The 7268-nt window shown below is 35.0% G+C and overlaps 1 long non-coding RNA gene across 1 annotated transcript; it reads left to right on the forward strand.

The window, feature by feature from the left end:
• The first annotated feature begins 410 nt into the window (after window positions 1–410).
• Window positions 411–4824, forward strand: LOC148801742 (uncharacterized). Its single transcript, XR_016084216.1, has 2 exons — window positions 411–1456; window positions 4603–4824. It is a non-coding gene; the product is annotated as an uncharacterized LOC148801742 (long non-coding RNA).
• Window positions 4825–7268: the final 2444 nt, after the last annotated feature.

Below are 7268 nucleotides of genomic sequence, written 5' to 3' on the forward strand. Positions count from 1 at the left end.
GACTTAAGGCATATGCTTCATTCTAACAAAGGCTTAAACCTCACATACAGAGGGATGACAATTTTCCCCATCCCCAACGGGATATCATTATTTAAAGGCATTTCCTATGGTGCCATTTGCTTGTGCCACTAAATATAACTTTTCATTGGCAGATGTTAAAATGCCAGAAAAAGCATATGTGAAATGCCGCTATATCTTTGTTTTAAGTGGCTTTTATTAAATTACCATTAAAAACATTTTTAAAGTGCCACTAATGTGGATTTAGACATTTAATAGGTAATTTTTATTTGAACCATTGATTTCAATTCAAATCAACGGTGGAGATGCAAATGGGAAAATGCAAATCTAAGAGAAGAAAAATAGCGGGATTGCAAATTTCTTCCTCCCGCGCGCGTATTCTTGTTCTACCCACACATTTTCATTCCAATAAACAAAGAACTATTCATCTTCTCTCTCAGTATCGAAGTTGGGCGCCCACCACACTCCAGATAGCATTCTCGTTCAAAGACATTTCCAATTCAACTGTTAGTCTTCTCTCAAAATCGAATCCGTCGTCTATCACATTTGGGCATTCTCGTTCAAACAATTCCACAAGTACCGTTGGTTGAACTTTTCTTCAAAACCTATTTCGTTGATTGGAGGAGCTAGAGCTGCCCATTTGCTTGGTATGTTTTTTGTTCTCTCTATTTTTTCTTTGGGTATCACTTTGTTCTACCAGTTCGAGAAGGAAGAACTATTCATCTTCTCTCTTGGACTTGAAGTCATCCACCACATTTCATTTACGATCAACATCCTTGTTCTAATAGTTCTAGAAGGGAGGAAATACGTTGTTTCTGAATTTGAATGCCTTATCTACCATTTTTTTGAGTGTCCAAGATGCGGTAGTCGGTAAAAGGTTTGGTAGAAATAGAATGTTTTTGGTGCTGCCCTTCTCCTGTTGTGTTCCAGAAGACCCTCAACGCACAACATCCTCAAAATAATCACTAACCTTCCCCTCAACCACCAAAAACCTCTGTTCAGAATAAACAAATGCCTCTGACTGAGAGAAAATCGACTACTCCATCAAGATCAAGAATAGTTTCTGATGATTAAAGAACTATAAGCTCTGATATATACCGTTGTTGCTAGTCCACCTGTGGTTATTGAGAGAGTGCCAAAACCCAATACTGAGAATTTTCAACAGAAGGTAGCAGTTGAGTTTGGTAGACTTGTAACCAGTGATTTGAAAGTGGTTTATCTGGCAAGTAGGGATTTTCGGTGAAGATGAGTGTTCAAAAGAATGTGTTTGTGGAAAATAGCAACTTCTTTGTTGAGAAGTTGTCTCAACAAGAGTATCCTTTGACCTGCCTTGAACTTGGTGACTGAAGATGTGGAAACTGTGGGGTTGATGTACTACAAAGAAATGAAACTGAGGTTAATCAAGCATAGTGTTTCACAAGTACTCCGTATTCTCAAGGTATTCTACAAAAAACCTTTCAGTGAATCCTCTTTCTATATTTACATAAAAATTTGGGGTTTCGTGCTATTATCTTTCTTTCCATGACCAACGTTCATTTAATCTTTTTTCTGTTTTTTTTTTTTGAGTTGAAGTGAAATACCATAATTTTGGGAAAGTTAATATTGATTGACTTGTTACTGCCAGTATTCACTTGTGAAAGTTTAAGTGCTTCTATTCTGTTAAAATAAGTGCATTGAATCTTTTAATAGAAACAAATGCTAAAAAAAATCCTTGAAGGGCATCTACTTGTAGTAGTATGCTCCTATGAACACCTATTTATATTAGGATATTTTATCATTCTTATAACTGAATCCGTTTGTGTAGCAACAATCAGCAAACGGGATAAAAGGAAAAAAAAAAAAGAATAGTTCTATGTGGTACATCTAACTGATATTCATCTCTAAAGCTGATAGATTAGGACTTTGCAAGAGAAATTCAACATTTCATGTGATATATCTTCTGGAAGTTCATGTATGAGGCAGTTATTGGTATAAATATGATTATCTTTTTCCCTCTTTGCCTTCATTTCTAAGCATACAACATCTCAACAGAACTGGTGTACTTATATACATCTATTAAATTTGAAATGCTTTTATAACTATATGGTAAAAGGTATTAGATGACTAGAAGATGTGAAGCTATGAAGCTGTGCACTGGCTGATACTGCTTTATTTTTCCAATTGTTGTTTTATTAGCCAACACTGTAGAAAAGGAATCCTAAAAGGGGACTAGTAAAGACCTTTATTCAAGGTCAGCTTGATTCAATTTAATTAGTTAATTGATAAAAGAAACCTTATAAAACTATTACTAAATTATTAAAAAATTCAGAGGAAATCTTTCTTGAAAAAAGGACGAGTATACAATCCATTTGATTCTGGAGTTGTTGGGCATATTTTAAGTCTATTGAAATTATTTTAAGCTTTAATAGTTGGCAATTAAGTCTTAAATAATCAGATTGCATTACTTATAATCCATTTCACTGATTTTTAACTATCTTATCCCATCCAATCATATGGATTTTTTGGTTTTGATGGATGTATTAATTTGGTAGAACCCATTAAACAGTAGCCCCTCATCAGAAATAGTCCTAGTTTTGTTCACTCTATTAGCTGTTATATCCACTGACATATTTGTGTCCTTTGTGATAGAGATGAAATTAATTAATAGGAAATAGCCCTGGGCTGATTATGATTATTCAATGAGTTAAGCTTTCTTTATGTTTTCTGTCCTCCCAAGATTTAGCACAACCATTGGATGTTCCAGTAGGTGCATCATGTGAGTGTGTGTAGTAGTCGTGAGAGAGAGAGAGAGAGAGAGAGGGCAATCCAGTTTATAATTAATCACTGGTGTCTTGTATTTCCTGTCTTATATTTTATTCATTGTTGGCTAACTTTGATGCAACTGAGCCCAACCAGCTGAAGTTACTGGTCCAACAGGATTAGGCCATCAACCCCACTAACCAGGACCACTCTGGTGCAGGTCTTACAAATTTGTTTAACCTGCCTCACTTAATTACATCAGTTACATCCTTCTCAATTTTAATGCTATTGGCCCCAACCTGCTGCTGGCTATGTGTAGTGTATATCAATAAAATTCTGGGCCCAGGCTGATTCTTAATTGGTCCCATCTTTCTTGGACTTAATTAGTCCAAACTGGATGATGTAAATCCTATTTATGTGTGTATGAAAGAAACAGAGAGAAAGGTAGCATGGAACAGAACTCAACCAGCTGATTTGCGATAAAACATACAAAATGACCCATAGATATGGTCCAAAATATCAACATGCTATAAACTGATGGATGGGTCGGTTGGTATGGTGGCTGGTTCATTCCAATAAAGACTTGGGTTGGGATCAAGTCCTGCTGCAACTGGGGGTTGGGGGATCACAGAGCCCATACTGTTTATCCCAATAAAGACTTGGGTTGGGATCAAATCCTGCTGCAATTGGGGGTTGGGGAATTACAGAGCCTAATTGGGGGAATTTACCCTTGGAAATAAAACATATTGTTCATCTTCTTCCTCATGTATGAATTGAATGTTGGAAAAGCCAACTTCTTTTACCATATATCACTATTTAACTTACCATTAACAGTAGTTAAGCATTTAGAATTACTTTTTCTACAACAAGTTTATAATTTTAGGAGAAGATTTTACTTTTGTCATAGATTGTTGAAGATGAAAAACAATTCTGTAACCAGGGTATTGATGAATTTGATACAGATAGGATCACTTTTCATCCTATTTTGGTTGAGAATTATGTTTTCAAATCTGATTAAAACTTGGCCTCATTAGATATGCAAATGATATAAGCTCAGAAGCTCATACTGAGGTATAATATTTAGTTCTTTCAAAGATTACACGTTACAATCAATCTAAAGCAGTTTTTCCACCCCAAGTCTAGCTAGGCTATCAGCCAAACTATTCGCTAAGATGTGAGATGGATCTCATGTAATGATGGTGTAAAACCATACCACTTAAACTTTTTTTTACAGAGAAATAAAGTGTGATGAAGTTTTCCTCACCCATGATCATGGAGAAATAATAATGAAGAAGAGGTAAAATAAGGAGAATTCATTGATTCATTTGGGATTAGACCTAACTTATGGATCATTCAAAGGCCTCTAAACCCTTAGAAGTCCACCTTGGATAGTCAATTATTATAGAAACAAAAAGATAGCAAAGTTTGAAAGATACAATGGTTAACAACTTAGAGGCTGCACTAAGTGAGTCTAACTTCAACATGGTATTTGTTTTATGCTTTTTTCTCCAGTTTTATACAGAAATCGAGCTAAAGATGAAAGTAAAAAAAAATCATCTATATGGAAATATTGCTATTTAAGATATAATATTGTCATCTCCAACATGCTTTGAAGAACTAAAGTTGTGATCCAAGACTTCTCCATAGGAATCATGCACTGGAGTTGGCAACAAAGGTTGGTTGTAAGAATACCATCTGGATTAGCTGGATATCATAACACTTATTTTTAATCAACAGAGTATCCATAACAATAAATATAATGATTAATTATTTATAGCATTTTCTTTAATAGGCATTTTATGTTAATTAATTAATTCTTTTAATATGATATAATTGTTTTTTCAGGAAATTGTTGACAAGGAGAGTATTGAAGATACTTTTGGCTATGATGGAGATTTTTAGAAAGCATAGATCAAGATAATTTACTTGTATGTATTGTGTTTTGAAGTACAATTTTTGTTGGTTTTGAGAATCTTTATTATTGGATCTGACTTCAAACTGACATTTGTATATATGAACATTTAATAATGAACCAATTTAATTTAAAAATTATTTATTTTGTCAAAACTTGTTAATTATTTAATTTTTTTTCTTTTATTAAATAGACAACATGCATTTAATTCAAATTTGCATGATGAAATTTGTAGCCATTGATACAGGTTCTTTTATCACTGTATAATAAGCAACATTCTTATTGTTGCTTTATTTATATTTTAGCATATATGTAGGAATATGTTTAGACCTTTAGCGCGTTTGTAAATGCCACTAAAGCCTAAATGAATGGAATGATTAAGACTTTTTTATTGGCATTTAAAAATGCCGCTATATAGGTAAATATTTTGTGGCATTTAAAAATGCTGTTATAGATGACCTTGTAGTGGCACTTGTAAGTGTCACTATAGAGGTTGTTATTTAGTGGCACTAAGAAACGCCACTAAATGTGACAATAAATGCAGTTATTAAATTTAAATGACATTTGAAGCTGTCGTTAAAGGATGAAAAACGCCATTAAAAATAGGTTTCACCGGCGTTTATATAAGTGCCACTAAAATTTTGAATAAACGCCACTAAAAGTTGGTGTTATTGGTATTTATTTAAGAGTCACTAGAAAATCAAATAATTGCCGCTAAAACCTTTACCGACACAGGTATTGGTGGCGCAATTTAAAAATGCCATTATAGCCTTTAGTGGCATTTTTGTCTATCTTTAGCGGCATTTTCAAATGCTACTAAATCTCACTTTTCTTGTCATGTCTCCCCGACTTGACGGGGTCAGGTATGGGGAGTACTTTGGCAGGGTTGGGGTCGGGGGTGGGGCTATCATTGAATCCCCGATTGGGTTCGAGGGCAGGGATGGGGAATGCAGTCTCCGCCCCGCCCTGGCACCGATTAATATATATACATATAATATTATATTATTCTTTTATTTGATTAACAAATAACATTATAACAATTTCAATTAATAATTAACTAAACATTATACAAATTACAAAAATTCAAAAAGTGTAAAAATTAAAAAAGTAAAAAAGACTAAAAGGCAAACTAAAAAACTATCCGGTCTCTTGACTCTCTTCTACTACCACTCGACAGAGGACAAAGAAAAAAGAAAGAAGAGACTACAGAGGTGGCGGCTGAAACTCAAAACCCTAGTTCTTCAATCTTCTTTCTACCATTGCCATCGCCATCGGACGTCGGACGTCGGTACTCAAAACCCTAGTTCTTCCTTTTTCATCTATCAACACCGCAACTTGCAACAGTCCTCTCTCTCTCTCTCTCAACTCAGCAACCCGCAACTCGTAGGACTCTTGTGAAATTGGGGTATAGGTATCGTCTGAAATGGAAGCCAACAAACAATCATTCCAAGTTCAGCCGGTGGCTTTCGTGTAATTGGGGATTCGGGGATTCGGGGATTTGACAAGGAACTCATACCCATCGGGGTCGGGGATGGAGGAGAATTTATTTTTCCGACAAGGATAGGGGATGGGGATGGGGGATGATTTGGGGGTTGGGGTTGGGGATGGGGAAATTAATCCCCGCCCCAAACCTGCCCCGTTGTCATTCCTACTCACATCAAAGTTGTGAGGCTTAAGCCTTGAGGTTCTATGCCCTCCTCCCACTAGAATAAAGCAGTTGAAACTACTATATATATTTTTGATATATATAGAATGTGGCTACATCTATTTTAGATGGTATTTCTCCTTTTCAAAAGTTAAAATTAATATTATAGCTTATTATTCCTACGGTTTCAAAGTCCTCCCTACATGTTTTTCTAAGTTATAATACTTCTCATAAGGCTTAATTAAAAATTACCATTGCTTGAATGTCACTTTTATTTTCTACCAAAAAAATGTCATTTTTAATGTGTTTGTTTTTCCTCTTGCTACCTCAACAACTCTTCTTATTCTTGTTCTGTTGCTTCTCCTTCATCTGGTACATTTGTTTTAGATAAGATAGAGTCCCGCCCGGCTCTACTGATAGATAGTGATAGTTGTTATCTCTTGTATCTCAAATATTGTATAGAAGACAAACTCTGTTTGTAACTCTCTCTAAATAATAGTGATGGATAATACATCATGGACGGCAGTCCATTATTCTCTCTCTCTCTCTCTCTCGTTAGACTTTATACTAGAAAACGACTGCTGCTCTGAATGGACTCCAGAAAATGTATTTTCTGATCAGATAAAGCAAAATCCAGGCACAAATATGGAAGGAATATTTTCCATATTTAGGCCGTGGGAAATTCCCTTAAGAAAAATGTTATGCATCCTGCTTGGAGTCTAAAGTCAGAAATTAGTTCTCTATCTCAGCCTCCATCTCTGCAAATTTGCTAATTTGCTGGATGAACTTTTGGCGTACAAGATCAAGTGTAAACAAACACAAAAATTGATCTCATTCCAGTATGTATCTGTAGTGAATTACACGTCCATGTGGTTCGTTGAACGCCTCTGCATTGTATAAGAACATTTAGATCCAAGATTAATTTTAGATTTCATCAAATGTAGTACCTGTCAA

Source organism: Nelumbo nucifera, chromosome 3, assembly GCF_055504915.1.
Source record: "Nelumbo nucifera cultivar China Antique chromosome 3, China Antique-T2T, whole genome shotgun sequence".
NCBI lineage: Eukaryota > Viridiplantae > Streptophyta > Magnoliopsida > Proteales > Nelumbonaceae > Nelumbo > Nelumbo nucifera.